This window comes from Schistocerca cancellata, chromosome 3 (genome assembly GCF_023864275.1).
Source record: "Schistocerca cancellata isolate TAMUIC-IGC-003103 chromosome 3, iqSchCanc2.1, whole genome shotgun sequence".
Lineage (NCBI taxonomy): Eukaryota > Metazoa > Arthropoda > Insecta > Orthoptera > Acrididae > Schistocerca > Schistocerca cancellata.
In genome coordinates, this window is record NC_064628.1 from 673,277,737 (window position 1) to 673,296,305 (window position 18,569).

The 18,569-nt window shown below is 38.4% G+C and overlaps 1 protein-coding gene across 2 annotated transcripts in view; it reads left to right on the forward strand.

Annotated features, from left to right (window-relative positions):
• The window catches only part of LOC126175646 (unconventional myosin ID), a 155,107-nt gene that overhangs the window by 89,439 nt on the left and 47,099 nt on the right, over positions 1-18,569 (forward strand). The window lies entirely within an intron of this gene.

An 18,569-nucleotide genomic window follows, 5' to 3' on the forward strand; every position in this document is an offset into this window, starting at 1 on the left:
AACACTGGGCCAAAGCTATCATTCTCGACATTTCCTAGTGGGATTTATGCAAGAACTGAAGGATGCAACCACAAAGTGGAGATAGAAAGACGGTATACATTCAGCATCCTCTGTAGACAACAACACTACTGTGGAACTTCGCACAGCGAGCACCTCCCATGACATGCAATTCGCTTAATGAGGGGGGGGGGGGGGGGGGGGAAACACACTCACTCAGTGAGTAATGCTTTGCATAACCATTCACGTGCAGTGGGGAAAATGTTCAACAATATGAAAACCTTTCATTGTCAGCAGTGGGATATGAACAATGTCTTTAGTACATATAGCGGTCTGGATTTAGTGCTCTTTCTGCTGCCATCTTAGTTCAGATTTTGGTTGCACATTTTTCTAAGCTTGTGTTCACACTGTTTTTTTTTTGTGCAAATTTTAAAAAACTTTGTAGAAATGTCCCTGAAGATAAAGTTGCAAGAAAATGACCATAAGAGAAAGGAAATGACCTTAGAAATGAAATGTAAAATCATTGAAAGATGTAAACGTGGTGTGACCATTGTTGATTTAGTGCGCACATACAATCAGTCTACATCAACTTTTTGCACTATCCTCAAGAAGAAGAAGAAGAAGAAGAAGAAGAAGATTAAGGAAACAGATGCTTCAAAGGGAATGACAAGAGTATCTAAACAATGGTTTTGTATTCTGGACAATATCGGAAGGTTGCTCGTTACATGGATAAATGAAAATCAATTGCAAGGTGACACTATCAACGAGAACATCATTTGTGAGAAAGTGAGAACGATTTTCGGCGACCTCGTTAAGAAGACGCCAGGATCCTCAACAGCCAAAGAAGTGTTTAAGGAAAGCCATGGACGGTTCAAGAAGTTTATGAGAAGAACCGGCATCCACAGTGTTGCGAGGCACGGCGAAGCAGCAGTCTCCTACACAAAGGCAGCAGAGAACTTCATCAGCAACTTCAAGATGTTTGTAGATTCTGAGGGTTATCTGCTGCAACAGGTTTTTAATTGTGACGAGATGGGTTATTCTGGAAAAAGATGCAGAAGCGTACCTTTATAACAGCAGAGAAGGATGCATTGCCTTGTCACAAGCCAATGAAAGACCATCTCATACTGCTATTCTGAGGCAATTTGAAAATTAAACCTCTGCTTGTTTACCATTCAGGAACTCCATGAGCCTTCAAGAAATGTAAAGTCCAGAAGAGTGGATGAAATGTGATGTGGAGGTCCAACAACAAGGCTTGGGTGATACATGATTTTTTTTTTTTGTGATTGGATCAATGAAGTGCTTGGTCCTTTGGTGAAAAAATAGTTGCTTGAGATGAATCTATCACACCATGTCGTGCTTGGTATGGACAACGCTCCTGCCCATTCTCCTTGCCTACAAGACCGCCTCCTTGAAGAATTTCAATTCATCAACATCCAGTTTCTGCCTCCCAACACCATTCAGTTACTCCAGCCTATAGACCAGCAGATTATTTCTAAAGAAGCTCTATACTAAAGCACTCTTTGAGCGTTGCTTTGAGTTGACTGAAGCTACCAATCTCACTCTCAGAGAGTTTTGGAAATATCACTTTAACATCGTTGCCTGCATCAAGATGATTGAAAAGGCATGGGAAGGGGTTACCTAGAGAACTCTCACTTCCGCTCGGAAGAAGGTTTGGGTGGAGTGCATTGTTGAATGTGACTCTGAGGCATTTAAGTCAGTACCCGTGAAACGGGTAGTCAACGAGATTGTGTCTTTGGCCAAGAACTTGGGACTAGAAGTGCACAACAAAGATATCGATGAGCTTGTGGAAGATCACAGCCAAGAAATGGTCACTGAAGAGCTTATGGAGTTGCAGTGTGTCTCAGAGCAGGAAGTTGTGGAGAGGAGTTCTACAGTGAAGGAGTAGTAGGATGCGGCAACAGTAAAGCAGTAATCTTCTGGTGCAATAAGAGAAATGCTGAAAGAATGGGAATTGGTGGCATCATACATTCAACACCTCAATAAAGCAGTGGCTATGCGCACTACAAATTTATTTGACAATAATTCTGTGTTGTGTTTTCGCCAAGTGTTGAAGTGTCACCAGAAGCAAATTACTATAGACAGCTTCCTAGTAAAAAAGAATTAGTTACATATTGTGAATAACAAAGTACATAATAAAGTATGTTTTTTTAATAAATGGCATGAAGAAGATTGCATTTTTTCTGCATGGAACACATTATTGTATTGTACATTAATTTATACGGGATAAATTGATTGGCTTAATGAGTGTTTTGCACTACGAGTAAGATTCTGGAATGAATTATGCTCACTATGCAAAATTCCACTGTACGCCCTGAACAACATTAACCCTGTTTTCATAGCAAAATAATTTAGAAAAAAAATCAGTTCTTGTCCTTTTGGAGACTCTATAGAAACCACATTTCAATGCTGACCTGACTCTATACAGAGGGGATGCCAGCTAGTAGCCAATGCTATTTTGTGAGTGGTGATTGGAAAATCTTGCGAGATGTGTCACACAGTCTCATCTAGGACAAAACACACTGCTTCTATATGGTCAAACTCAATGTTGGTGCCATTGGGGAGCTGTGATAATACCTAGGCATTTTAATTCTGTGCATTGGGTAAAAAAATTAATGTCATAATGATAATTGCACAAGATCAGAGCCCAGTGTTGCAAACACTGCGTTGTTCTGTCTGGAAGTTGAGAACATGGAACAAAAAGAGAAATGAGGGGTTTGTAGTCTGCAAGTAACTGAAACCTACTCTCATACAGGAAATGGTGGAATTTTTTAACACCATACACCAGTGCCTCCTTCTCAATTTGTGAATAATTTTGCTGTGCCTGCAAAACTGTTTCAGAAACAAAAGCTATCACTTGCTCTATACCATAGGCTTTCTTTTGCAAGAGGATGGCCCCAATCCCATAGTGTCAATTGCAAGGTTCAGGAACTTAACCTGGTGTGAATATTGCTAACACGGAGCTGATTTCAGGTGTGTTTTCAACAGCAAGTATGCTTTGTGATACTTAGGACACTAACAAACAGAACGCCTTTGTTACTGAAATGGCTCAGTGAATGTGTGAGGTGAACTTCCTTTGGGATAAATTTTGTGTAGTAGTTCACTTCCCCCAGAAAAGATTGCAATCCCTGTGAGTTTTTCGACAGCTTTTCAGCTGCATCTATGTGGTTTGTTGCGTAATTCCTTTGCACTTAATATTTGCTGCAAATACTGCATGATTGTTGCAAAGAACTTTCATTTCCCCAGGTTGCAACAGAGCCCATTCTCCAGTAGCAGCTGAAATAGTGATAGTAAGTTTTGCTTGTGTTGTTTCTTGGTAACACCCATCACCCAAATGTCATCCAGACAATTTACGCACTACAGAATACCGTGAGTTCGTTTATTGCTCTATGTATCTTTGGAAAATTTATGGCGCTGATGTGGCTCGTAAAGGCAACCCCTTGTATTGATACATTCCAAAATGTGTATTTATTACCAGCATTTTCTGTGTGTCTGTGTCTGGAAGTAACTGCAAGTATGCATAACTTAAAATTAATCTCCAAAAAATACTGCCCCCCCCCCCCCCCCTCCAAATCTAACTTTGCTAAAGGGACTGGATGTATGTCAATCTCACTTTGTGCATTAATTGTGGCCTGAGGGACCCATTTACTTCTTAATGATGACCCCTTTTGCTTCTAAACAACGACCATGGTAAGCACCTGCTGACTAGCTGAGATCATTGCAATTACCCCCATTTCCTGTAACCTCTCAAACGTGCCCTTTACTTTGTCATGCAGTGCTAACGCAACTGGCCGTGCACGACACAGTTTTGGCACAGTGGACTGCTAGAGAAATATTCATTTCAAACTCTTGGCCCTACTCAGCATTGATTGGAATAAGTGTCTATAATTCTCTAATAATGATTCTAAATCCTATAACGGTACTGAACTGGATCCCAGGTTCAGCTCATCTGATACTTGGAAACCAAATGTGGCAAACACATTTAAACCAAAAATATTTACAGCTGACTATGAATTTAAGACCAACATGGCTCCACTTTCTTCTGTTTTGCGCGTACAGTAATTTGCCCTCACAAAGGTATCTTTTGCCGGCTATATGAAATCACCTGCTGCCGCAGTGGCTGAGGTGGGGGAACCCAGAGACTGATAGGTGTCCTGTTTAATCAGAGAAACTACTGCCCCAATGTCCACCTGAAATTGTGTGTAATACCATTGATTGCCAACTAAATCAGGAGTCTTAGGCATTTAGCTGGGTTCTGTTGAGACTGAAGTTAAAGTGAACACCCGCACTTGGTCAAGTTCTGCTGCCCACGGTGTAGTGGAGAACATAGTACGTCAGCCTGCAGTGCTATTTCCTGTCCTGGCAGACTGCTTCCAAGTGCCTTGTTTGTGACGGGTGTAGCATATGTTGAAAAAATTTGGACATTGGTGATGTTCGTGGCACATACAGCAGTCTGGACAGAAAATGAGCATCAGTGAGGATGAATTTGACGCTGAGGGGGATCATTTCTTGATGTCTAAGGAGCAGGGTCTATGCTGAGAAGCCTGGCCACGTTGCATCTGTTTTCTAAGTTCGTTGAAATCTACTTGGGAGCAAGAAAAGTTTCCTTGTGCAGGATTCACACCCTGAATGTCAGCTAGGGACTAATTTGTTGATAAGGAATGGAGAGCTAAGCTATTTTCCAGCTGTAGGAAAACACTTTTTGAGCTGGTGCCAGCACCTCAAACATTTTGGCAATATTTGCAATTGTACTTAGCTGGAGGTAGGATGATTCCAAACCTCTAAAGTGTACCTTCTTGTCTGGTGCTAATCTGACAGCTACATCTATAAGACTCACCACTACACCCCACAGGTCCTCAACTCACAGGCTGCATCCACATGTTTTGAATCAGCAGTGCATTCTGCTTAATCAACTCTTGCAGCCACATCTATTTCTACTGTTTTTGCTGCAGAGGTTATTGATGCTACCAGAGCTCCAAAAACTGTTGCTCCATCAACATAAACTTATTCGCATGCAAGAGTCAGCCTCGTCACCACTTTTGTAATGCACATATTGGGTGACAGAGTATCGTTAGGTTTATCCTCTCAAAAATGGTAAGTGGGCAAAAAGACCTAGTGGACGGCAGCTAACAGTATACAAATCTAAAAGGACAAACAGAGAGGGATTCACACATGAGGCCAAAAGAATTGTCAACAGCAAACGAACAATACCTAAACAGCAAACAAGAGTTAAATAACCTAGAACAAGCCATGTCACTGTGTGCAAATAGTAACATTGGTAACCGGAAAGCCTTAGATACATCAACACAAGTGGCTGAGGAATACATGTGCACTCCCGTCATTGCTAATGCTGCCAGATGGTCTTGCCAATAGACACTGTATTCATGCCGCCCAAGTTGTGGCCAGGCAACATTACAACTCTGGACAGACAATGATGGTGCATTCATCTGATTCAGTGTCTGAATCAGGTCACAGTGCTAAAATAAGTTCTTCACTTCCAACTTATTTAGGCACCACTAAATTTGTGTTTTACATTAACAAGTTCCAGGAGTCATTATTTTGTGTATCATAAATATGCTGCTCATCGTTTGAGGGCATAACAAATTACTTTTTATTTGGGATTATGAGGTGTGTGAGAAAAGTAATGGGACTGATCTGTTATCTACCAAAGTTTTTATTTTTATTTTTTATTTCAAACAACAATATTGTCCCTTCAAACTTGTTCCCTTCGGCAGCTATACACCAGCTGAGTCATTGTTCTCAGTCTTGGTAGCAGCGCTGAGAGACTTCAACTGGTAGGGTCTTTAACATGTCACTCACATTCTTTTGAACATTTGCCAGAGTCCGAAAATGATGAGATTTAAGACATTTTTCAATTTTGGAAAAAGAAAAAGTTGCAAGGACTCAGACCAGGTGTATTGGGGGGGGGGGGGGGCTGTGGAACAACAGGAATGCCTTTTAAGGTAAAAAATTCCATGATGGAAGAGGCCATGTGACGTAGGGCATTTTCATGATGCAGCGTCCACATGTCTGCAAAGTCCAGTCTCGCTCAATTCACCATTTTCGTGAGCCTTTCCAGGACATCTTTGTAAAATGCTTGGTCGACATTTTGTCTTGGAGGAACAAATTATCTTTGCACAATACCCCTACTATCAAAAAAGTGAATCAGTATTTTTTTATCTTTGATTTGCTCATTCCATTTTCCTCTGGTTGAGGAGTTGTCTCAGTGTGCCATTCCTCACTTTGCCTCTTTGTCTCAGGAATGTACTCAAAAGTTCAGAATTTATCACCTATGGTCACATGACTGAACCATTCATGGTCATGGATAATCGTCTCAAGATGATCAACACAAGCATTTCTTCGATTGTCGTTCTGCTCAGTTGTGAGGTTTTTCAGCATCATTTTGGCACAACCTTATGCTTGTGGAAAACTTTGATCAAAATTTGATGTATAGTGAAAGTGTTTAAGTGTAACCTCCCATCATCCTTATTATGAAATGCTGATCTGATTTCACAGGAGCGCGCGCGCACACACACACACACACACACACACACATTGAACTTTTTGTTTTTTTGTTTTTGAAGTTGAAGGTCTCCCTGAGTGAGGTTTGTCTTCAAACTGTTCTTGGCCTTCCTTAAATGATTTGGATTTGTGCCGCGAAAAACTAGTATTCTTGATAAGGAGTGTTCTTCATAGGCCTGTTTCAACTTTTTGAAGGCCACACTCGCAGATTCCCCAAGTTTAACACAAAACTTGAGGCATAACATTGCTGTATAAATGCCACTGTTCTGTTTTTGTAACACACAACAAAAACAAAACTTCAGTGATGGTAGTCTCAAAAATAATGTGATGGCTGTATGGAGCAAATTCTTGGACTGAGCATCTGGAAGGTATCAACACAATGGTCTACTCAAGTAGAGCAACACAGTGTTGCCAGATCGGTCACAGTGTTGTCAGTCTCATTACTCTTCTCACACACCTCGTATTGTTGAGGGTTTTTTTCATTTTGCCATTCTGTGTTACTGTACTAGTCCTTCCTCTGTTCATTCATGTGTAAAAATATGTAAATGTGTAATTCAGGTAACAGAGCTATTAGACATCACTTGCCAAACGTAATAATTGAACCCATCAGTAATGATTTGGAACTAGATGATCTTGTGGACAGAAACAAATTTTCAGACGACTGTGATTATTTCCTTATCTTGAAGAGTGAATACTGTGCTGCAAGTAGAAAAACTTGAACAGATTACAAAGATCCTAATGAATGAATTGCAATTCCACACATGAAACAATCTGCTCTTTTCAAAGGACAATTGGATTCTCTGTATATATGAAAAACAAACTGGAAAAGAATGGGATCAAGCTGTGTTTGTCAAACAGACTACAAGTATAATGCTGAAATTTGTACTGGAGGAAAATGAAATGTTTCAGCTCTGTGTAGACGCTAATGCGAACATTATGTTCCTAGTACTCTAGAAAGGGGCACATGCTTTATGTGGAAAATTCTATAAAATACTACTGTCCTGTGGGAATTGTGGGAGAGAAGTATACAAGTAGTTGGAGCAATGATTATGAACAGGACAGATTTACCTAGAGACATTGTAAATCAAAAATTAACCTAATGACAAGGGTCATTTTATCACAAAAGATCTTTTCTCTATGGAATGAAAGATAATCTTTATGTACACAAATTGTCAGCACAGCATGAGATGGTGGCTTTGCCTGCCAACACAGCATTAGATAATCCCTTTGCCTGCCAGTGTTAAATCTAGGAGCAAATATGTTGTAGTAGTAGATTCAGACATACTACACTTCATTATTTATTTATGTAAAACAAATGTTGGCAGAGAAGCTGCTGGTGACCTATTATCCAAGCCAGTAAAAAGCTTTGAAGCGATTGAAACAGATTTTCTTCCATATCTTTATGAGGGCAATGTAAATGTCAACATTATTCATAGTATCTAAAGGTTTATTCTCTCTCTCTCTCTACCAATATTTTAATCTTTTGTTTGGTTTAATGTGGGCTGCCACAATTTTCTTGTGCCAGTCTCTTCATTCCAAGTAGCACTTCTCCTGATTTATTTGTTCTATTGTATTGCAGTCTCTGTCTCCCCCCTGCAGTTAATGCCCTCTATGACACCCTGTAGCACAATGAAATTCATTCCAAGATGTTTTAACATGGGCCATATCATCATTGTGTCCCTTCTTCTTGTTAGTGTTTCCCATATATTCATTTGCTCACCAGTTTGGTGGAGAACCTGCTCATTTTTTATAAGTCCACTTAATTTTCAACATGCTTTTCTAACATCAAGTTGCAAACTCTAAAGTTCTCTTCTTTTCTGTTTTTCCCACAGTCTAAGATTCATTTTCATGCATAACGTGATGTGTTAGAGACGTACATTCCCAGATTTTTTTTCTCAGATTAATGTCTATATTTAATACTAATATACTTTTTTTGGCAAGGAATGCCATTTTTATCTGTGCTGGTGTGTTCCTTTTTTCCTTCTTGCTTCACCTATTACGTCTTAGTTGGCTTCCAAGGTCACTTCATCTGTTTCTCAATTTTAATTTTAAGTTTGACACTAATCTCATTTCTGCGCTCCTAAATACCTTGGTCTTTTTTAGGTTAACTCTGGAACTATATTCAGTGTTCAGCTGCTCAGTGAAATGTTCATTCCATTCAAGGGACCTTACACTGGACTTTTATTTGGGAGGATGATGGTTCAAATTCCTGTTCAGCCATCCAGATTTAAGTTTATCATAATTTCCCTAAATCACTCCAAGCAAATGCTGGGATGGTTCCTTCTTAATCTTCCTCCCTTTTTTCAACAGGCCCTATAATTCCTTTGCTCTTTCACAGAGACTAACAGTGCCTGTCACCAGAAAATCTTTTACCCTGAATTTTAATCTCACTTCAGAATATTCCATACCTCCCCCCACCCCTCTCCCTCCCTTCCATATCAACAATTAGTCCTTGTTCTATTACATTAGCTGATAGTTCCTCCACCGCACAAAGGTCCTCAATTTATTATTTCCATCAATATGTTCTCTCTTCTACATTTACCAGTGGAATCATGTTCACACTCGTGGTGTTGATTCCTTTGCTTTATTTTCTTTGAAATCTATTTTACTTTGCTGCATTTACTGAATCTGTTCTTTCAACTTTTTTTCTTTTCCTTTGCATTAAAAAAAAAAAATCATCTTCTTTTAACTCCCTTCCATTCGTATTGATTTCATTTCTAAGTGATTAAACTATTGTATTCCTTTCTATTCCCCGACTGTTTTGCATTTCCTTCTTTGGCTGGTCTGTTACAGTACTTCTTTACACTCCCATTTCTTCACAGTTACTTTTTTTATATCTTTGCCAGGAAAGCAAATTGCTTATAAATGACGTGTTCAGTAGCATCTGATAAGTGACTTTAATACATAAGCTTGCCCCTTTTTTAAAAATGATGAAAAGTTATACATTATTCAAGAAAATTAAGATGTTTGGAAAACAGTGTCTTTAGACTTATGTCTACAATTGCATATGTAACTGATTTGTGATGGATTTATTCATATTTCAAAAAGAAGGTAGAAGTTTAAGCTGATGTTTTTCCTGTAATAATAAGTGAAATAGTAAACGTATAAAAATACTAGCTGTACCCACCAGGCATTTCAACACCACAGAAAGAAAGAAAGTGTTTGGTTTATAATCTATGTATTTAAGTGCTTTTGGATACACAATACTTTTGGTTTTTTCATCTGGTGCATTCATGAATAAGTCAGACGGTTTCTCGACCCGTGAGCAAGCCACATACAGTTGTCCACATGAGAAGCATGGATTTTACAAATATAGTCCACACACGTGTAGCAATTGTCTTTTGTGTCTTGTTGATGGTCATTGCAAATGTGAGTCATACCAAAAAAAAAACAAATATTTAAACTTGAATGCCATCTGTTTTGGAAGTTCTTGAATTATAGCTAATTTGCATAGGATTCTGGTTTTGGCTAGTGTGTCAGTTCCAAGATAAGGGGGGAAAAAACATTACTGCCTTCCACACACATCTCACAAGATGATATTTGAGAAATTTGTTTTTGTACAGGGCATATTTTCAGTCCTCCTCCCAACGTGCTGTCTACAAATTGAGTACCGTATTTACTCGAATCTAAGCCGCACCTGAAAAATTTGACTCGAAATAAAGGAAAAAAAAATTTCCCGAATCTAAGCTGCACCTGAAATTTGAGAGTCGAAATTCAAGGGGGGAGAAAAGTTTTAGGCCGCACCTCCAAATCGAAACAAAGTTGGTCCATTGTAATATGAGACACAATTTAGGTCGAATGAATGACGATACAGCTACAGTAGTTTGGTTCCAGTCGTAAGCTTAGCAGTTAAGCTTTACCACGTAGCCATTGCTATGCGTCAGGCGCTCCGTCTGTATTTATACGGGTACCCTTCCTTTTTCACGTGCTTCGTCTGGTTTGAATCGATTGCTTATTTTGTTTTGATCTGATAAATGCCGTTTTCTTTGTTATAGGCGTCTGCGTCACTCTTAAGCTGAAAATGCATTACTGCACTGTGTCATGCATTGTTTGTCGCATTCTAATAGTGTGTGTTACGGCCTGTCGCGGCTCGCGGCATGGCTTGCTTTTGTGCACGCTACCGCCGCGTACAATAAAAAGAAGAGAGAGGAATCGTCTCATAAGCGAAACAATGACAAGACTGCTATTTGTTGTTACTTACACTGCTGCTTTCTTTGATAATGATCAACAAGAATCAAATAATAGACTGCGTATGATAGAACATGTTCTGAACGAGAGTTGGGCGAAAATTTTTCTCCGTTTGAAAATCTTTGCGGCCGCTTCTTTATTACATCAAAATCTGCACAGAAATTAGAGTCATCTTAGATTTAAAAATCTAAGTCACTTGCCGTGCTTCATTTCTGGCTGTATCACCATTAGGCATAAGAATATTTCGAATATAAACATGAGACGATACGTATATTCTTCCGCGTTTGCTGTTGTCTCACTCTAGTTTCGTGGTTTATTAGGCAGACAGGATTTAAATGATATAGCAGCAAATACGAAAGAATACATGGTAAAATGTTTATATTCGAATTATTCTTATGGTGAAGAGAATACTGTATGTGATTCAAATTTCATCAGGTTCCTATTAGCAACCATCTCTTCTCACAGATAGGAAAAAATTCAGAATGTAGAGTTGGCCATATTGACAAACATCCCAAACAGTCTTGCCAGTCAGATTTTGGTAGTACACTGAAATTGTGCTACATTCGAAGATGAACAATACGGAATTTGTATTTACTTCGTTGGATAATGTATGAAAATGCAGTGGTCGAAACTCGCGGCGGAGAAAAAAATCCTCGTCTTCCACTTTTTTTAAAAAAATTATTTACTGACGCAGAGGTTTTGGCGCCAGTATTTATCTTTGTGCCTACAAAATTGCCTGCGTAGCGCTACATATATTCGACGGCAGATGTTAGTTGTGGCGGCACGTACCAACATTTTTCATAACTTCCGCTTGCTTTGCACTCGATTCTAAGCCGCAGGCGGTTTTTTGGATTACGAAAACCGGAAAAAAAGTGCGGCTTAGATTCGAGTAAATACGGTTTTAAAAAGAGAAAACAAAACGGTGCAAGTGCACCATGTACTACTCATCACACCACATGGTGACTTGATTGTAGACACACAGGACTGAGAAAACTCCTGTGGTACAAAACAAACTGCAAAGAAAAATAAGAGAAGATTCAACCATATCAAATTAATAAGTAGAAGAATTACTTCCAGTAAATCCCAAGAAGAAACTTAATTGGTGGAATGAAGAATGCAGCCAGGCATAGAGAGAAGAAATCAAGCTTGGATAAACCACCAAGTCTAAAAGTCAGAAGAATCAAATTTAGAACTAAGGAAACAAAAGAATTCAAGCCATAAAAATCCTCAGACAAAATGTTAAACATCTTGAAAACACCCTAGAAATCTTGGAATAAAATTTCAAGGAAAAGATATTATGAGATTATTGCAAAACTTTTGGCAGCTGTCTTAAAATTTATGAATGCCCAACATTAAGTTTGAGAAATAAATCGGGAAAGTTAACATACAGTAACCAGTAAAGTACAGAGATCATTGCAGAAACATGCAACTAATTTTTAAATTGCATTGGCTAACTGGGAGTGTTTCAAATAAATATGGATACATTCATTTTAATTGCCCTTGTCTAATAGATCTTCCAACCATCAACAGGGTAAACTTGCAATTCAAGAACTAAAAAATTGCAAGGGATGTGGCAAAGACATAATATGTACAGTAACCTGAAAAAATACAGTAAAAGATGCAATCATAAATCATCACCATCATCTAGTCTAAATGTGGACCACAGAGAGAATTTCAGAGCACATGACTAATCCATCCATTATTTTAAAAAGGAGCTAACTCAGATAATTACAGACGAATAACCATTCTTTGCTGCACATACAAAAATTTCTCACATGTCATTCATGACAAGATCAAAAACATTCTGAAACCACAACTGGGAGAAGACCAGGGATGTTTCTGTACATACAAAAACTGCTCAGACCAGATTCTCAACTTGAAACTAATAATGGAATATTGAGAGTCCAAAAATAAACATACCTATTTTAGTTACAGATTTCAGAGAAGCATAGTGTACACAGTTTCACACTTCTAAAAATCGTCAGATCATATGGTCTTCATCCCAAATTAATAATAATCATTGAACTAACTTTAACCAACACAGATTCCAAGTCTAACGTTCTGGGAAGAAATTTAAAAAACTTTCATGATGAAAACTGGTCTTAAACAAGGTGTTAGATTATCCCCACCTCTTTCTAATGTTGCCTTCTAAAGTTTGACAAAAAGAAAACCCACCCAAAATCGTAACTGGGACAAAGCCCTCGACAAGAACAAACTGCCTGTGGCTTTCAGATTATTTAGCCCTGTTATCTCTTGAAATGGAAAAAGTTCATGCCCAAATCACCAGTTTCCAAACAATCACCTTAAAAATAGGATTACAAGTTTCCTTTGAGAAAATTGAGGTCATGCCCATGAAAGCCTTGCGTATTAGTAAAGTCTCCATAAACAGTCAAAAGGTTAAAATAGTCTGCTGTTTAAGTATCTTGGAGAAATCATCAAGTACAAATTAAGCAATAAAGAAATATATTTAAATAGAACTAACAAAATGGAAAAAGCACCATTTCTAACCTCGTCAATCTGTAATAAGAAATGCTTGTCAGTAGACACTGTGATCCAGTTCTGTAAAGTAATAAATCTCTTGGAAACCACTTTTACTTGCAAAACTCTGTTCCAAATTAAAAATGAAAGAGGAACTGATTGGCTCCTTGAAGGCGAAACAAGAATCATCAGACCTTGTGTAAATAAAAAATACCTGGTCGAATGAGTCTGGTGAATCTTCCCCAATGAAATTGTCTATTGAGTGATAGACCCTATCACCAGCATAATGAAGAAGAAAAGAATGTCATACTTCTTTCACATCCTGCAAATACAAGGAAATAGGATTTTATGATAACTTGAGATGAGAAGTCTTAGAAAAAATACTGGAAGATGATGAATCTGGTAAACTTTGCAAGATCTTCAAGCAGCTGGACTCCAGATAACAGATGCAGAGGACAAAGATAAAATTAAAACTCTTCTTAAGTATTACAAATTTTCATGGGAAATGACACACAGAAGGGCTGTAGAGATATCGTATAGATTGAGAAAATTATTATTGGAAAGATTGAAACAGTATTGGGTGGATTGCAAGAACTGAATAGTACAACCTTCAAAGAAAAATTGAATGTGGACTGACTCAAGTGGTCCAATATGGCCAAAAAATTAAATAAATAAAAAATAAAAAAGGGGCTGGCAAACTGACATTGTTTGACGGTTGTAGTATTCTTTTCAGGACTGTACTTGCACTCTGCGGTAAAGTGTACACTGTTTGGAAACTATGTGGCAAATTAAAAACATGTGCTGGGTTGCGATTCAATCCCAGAACCTTTCCTTTCATGGGCAAACTTCTTACTGACTGAGCCATGGAAACACAACTCATGATCTGTCCTAGTACTTTAATTTTGCCAGGCCCTCTCTCCTACTTTGCAAACTTCACAAAAGTACTTCTGCATCTACACATATTACTAAATTAAATTCACCCACCACATTTTTCTGTTTGTATGTGAAGGCTGATCTCAAGAATTACTGTAGGGATTTTGATACAGTTTTCTGTATTAGGCAGACTAATTCATGAGGAAGATTTGTGTATATAATCTATTACCCTTACACAAGGCAAGTTGTCCGGCCATAGATACTCAATCACTATGTGTGCGAAGTCAGGGCAGGTTGTTTGTACGTTACTAAATAATGCTCTGTTTGTGTTCTCCAGCCTAATATACAGTTTTAACCTGTGAGCAGCTTCAAGGTTTATTTTCCTTGCCTTTTTTACTACCCTGAAGTATTTCATATGCATTACATGTATTTTAATAGAATATTGTCATGTTGTAACCACACTAAAGTCCAAATCCAAAAGCAGGGTCATCAATGACACGTAGCATTGAAAGCACTTCATGTATAGCCAGAACGGAATTGAACTCTGGACAGAGAGCGCAGCTATTTATACAAACATTGAATATTCCAGAATATGCGAATATTACACGTAAAACATATTTCAAGAACCTTCCAGAAATGGCAAATACTAAATAACAAATAATGCCTGGTGGTAAAAGCTGGTGATCCATGGCATGCCTAACAGCCACGCTATCCACTACACTACACTGCATGCACCACATCTTGTGATATTGTTCTATTTCTGGAGAATCAGTGACCCACTATTTCACAAGTTCTCATTGGAATCTACAGCATTATGGATGTAGATCTTGTCAATGGTCCCGTGGCAGTTTGTTGGAAGTCACGTATTAAGTTGACAATTACAATCCATCAGCAAGAAGACAAGACACAGAGAAGTCGTCCATGCCATCCATATGAAACTGTACTGCAATTCAGAGGCAGTTCGAGAATGGGAGCTTCAAGGAAACTGAAGACCCGCTTGACAATGGGAGAGGCTACCTTTGACAGTCATCACCAACTGCAAATGATTGTATTCAATCTGTGAGACAAAGGCCATCACCATACCCTGGATGAGGTTGCTTACAAACACATTGTAGCCATTCTCCAGCACCATACCTAGATATGACCGCTCACCTGGATGCCAACTTCAGGAAAATTGTCTATGGAGATGTGACTGTCGCAGATGCTGATCCTCGATAGATGAATGTAACAACACAACCAGAAAGCAAGGATCCACAGGTGTGGCCATGCAGCTGAACATAACATGCTCGATTTCAATGCTGCTTCACAACCGAGCCACCTGTATCCTCCCTTCCACCACCAGCTTTTCTGAATTGCACAGATGGGAGTTATCCTTAAAACATAATTCCTATTCCAGCAATTATTCTGGTCTCAACCTATGATAACATACTGTCCTCACACCCTCCACTCAAGTTTTCACCTGCTCCGTCCTATCACTTCCTCCCTATCCTCATCTCCCACCCTTTTTTGTGTGCTGCCCCCTGCCAAAGCACCAGCCCTTCATGTGTGTGTGTGTGTGTGTGTGTGTGTGTGTGTGTGTGTGTGTGTGTGTGTGTGTTTTTTTTTTTTTTCCTTTTCTGACAAAGGCTGTAGCAGAAACCTAATGTGTAAGTGCCTTTTAGTTGTGCCTTCTGTAACTTAACATGCTATCCTTACGGCAAGTAGTGATCAATATTTTTCATACATTGTTGACGCTAAAGAGCAGTACACCTCTTCTTTGACGTCCTGTGTTACCTCCTCACTGCTGTCTCTCACTTACAGGGTCTGACAGCTCTGGTTGCCATAAAATGCTGTCTCTCGTCTTTCACAAGCTGGTGTATGAGAGTGCCGAGGACACGGTGATCTTCCACAACTGTCATAGGGACCGCATTTGAGAGTCAGTCATACTTCTTTTGTCCAATTCTTTTATGTTGAATTTCCTCAATGTGCTGGCACTACTTGATGAATCCCTCAGTTATTGTGACATCCTTTACCAAAAGAGCTTGGTACATGCCTCCAACAACTCCTTTCATTGAATGCAAGATTTTGTCAGCTTATGTCATATTTGGATTCACAATGTGGCATAGAGCCCAAACATTCCATGAGTAGGACTGTGTTTCCCAATTACATTGGACTCTATTCTGTAATTTTTCTTCCACCAAGCAGACTTGCTGCTTTTGTTGCCAAACATTTTCTTCAATTTGGCTTGGAATTTATCCCAGCTTTTGAGCTTCTTTTATGTTTTCTCAAATCTTTGCTTGGCTTTGCCATCCAAGTAAAAAGTACACATTCGCCAAACACATCATGTCATATGCCCTGTTGTATTTCGCAATTGATCAAGTCCTTTAAGTCATTTTATTGGGTTCTGACCAGCATCTCTGTAGATCTCTGATGGGTGCCTGATGTGCAGCTTTTTGAAGCTGTCAGTCTCCTGAATATATGGACCACGGGAAAAAAGTAATGCTTGTATTCCAGTTCCTGTCCCTGTCACTGTAGGGGATGGCATTTTCATTGCATAATAGGTGACACAGTGATGTAGGTGATTTGAAATACCTGAGGATGTCACGATGTAACAACACTGAAGTCTAAATTTGAAAGCAGGGTCATCAATGAAATCAACACTTAGCATTACAAGCAGATTTATTACAAACCAACATACAGTCAGAACAGAACAGAACCGAACTCCTGGATGGAGAGTGTGGCTATTTATACAAACATTGAATATTCCAGAGTGATGGTACTGAAACCAACATCAAATATTCCAGAATGTACACACTTACAGACATACGATATTTCTAGAATCTTCTAGAAATGGTGAATACTAAGTAATGAATAACTATGTAGTGGTTGGGTTTGAAATGGTGACCCACTGCTCGTGACAGTATTGAATTAGTTTATTATAAACCTATCTTTCAGTATACTGACACAGAGTACACCTTTATGAAACTACTACTACTGCAAAAGTATTTGTGTGTGTGTGTGTGTGTGTGTGTGTGTGTGTGTGTGTGTGTGTGTTTGATAATGTTGGCATCCTCCCAGCATGCTTCCCTCTTTCATAAAAATCTGTCTCATGGCCAGGGTGAGCTATACCTCCTTACTGCCACTTTGTTATTGGGGTGCATTCGTAAGGAGTGTGCTCATATAGTTTGTTTGTTATGGAAATAAACAAGCGAAAGTAGACCAACATCATGTGGTGAAGTATATGCCAAAGTTAAAAAAAAATGAGGGTTGGTGTATGTTTATTGGTTTTACCTTTCATTACAAGGTCAAGTTTTACAACCATTTTCAGAAGACCATGAAAATGTTAAGGATAAATAACAAATAGGAAAACCAACCACTTACTAATAATAAGAAGTAAAATAACAATATAGAAACAGCGGAGAAAGACCAAGCTCTCCTTTATGTCCCCTATATTGACCAGCGAGTGTCTTTCATAAGCATTAGTGGCAAATGAATATTGAAAAGTTTATTTTCTTTGATCACAAATTGCAGAAATTTATCATATATTATAATGTGGAATGAAAAAAAAAATTAACATTTCCTGAATCAGTAATCAAGGATTAAAATACATATTATCAATTAAATTGAACTTTCACTCTTTGCAGGAAAAGTTAAATTATGATTTGAATTTGTGAAAAGATGATTCAAAAAGTCTTATATTGCAACAAAAAGAACATGGGAAGACTGTGTGTTGTGTTATTCTGGAGGTAATTGAAGAGGACAGTGATTTACGAAAGAGATTGTGTCAAACAATGGAAAGTCCAGATTGGATAGTGTATTAGAGAGAAGACAGCAATCATGTTCTTCTCTAAGATGCAAAAGCATTTGGGTTTACTCTTTTCCAATAAAGTCAGGCAGACAGATGATCAGTGTATTCACTGAATGTGGCCTCCCTCTGACATTGTCCTATTTCCATATCTAAAGAAGTTTTTGGTTGGCTATTGCTATTTTACAGATATTCCAGAACCTCTCATGATGATAAAATCTGTGTACTGAAAAATGTAGGACAGTCTTCATAGATCTGAAATGACACACTGTCAAAAAATAAGTGATTTTTTCTGTACCTTAAACAGTGTTGTATTGACAAGCCAAAAAATTTTCTCTTTCTTTGAGTATGTTTCTTGTAGCTTGAGTGCACATGTAGTAACATTATACCCGCTACTATTAATTTAGTTCCTTCAGATATTTGGATAAACTGAAAAAGAAGCACGTTTTGGTCCCAGACAATGTGATTATGTGACGAGATTTATAAGCTGATGACTGATAAGTGGAAACACACTATTGATGTATTCTTGTTGTGTTGAGTGACAAAACACCACCATACTGTATAATCCGTACACAGCCGTATGAATGCATTGCCAAAGAAATAGATGTGCAAACCATAATAGCATATGTTCAGTGTGTCTTCATCTATTAAGTTATCATAGTACTTAGTTGATGTAGCTCATTGTATTTATCATATTGTCCTGGATTAA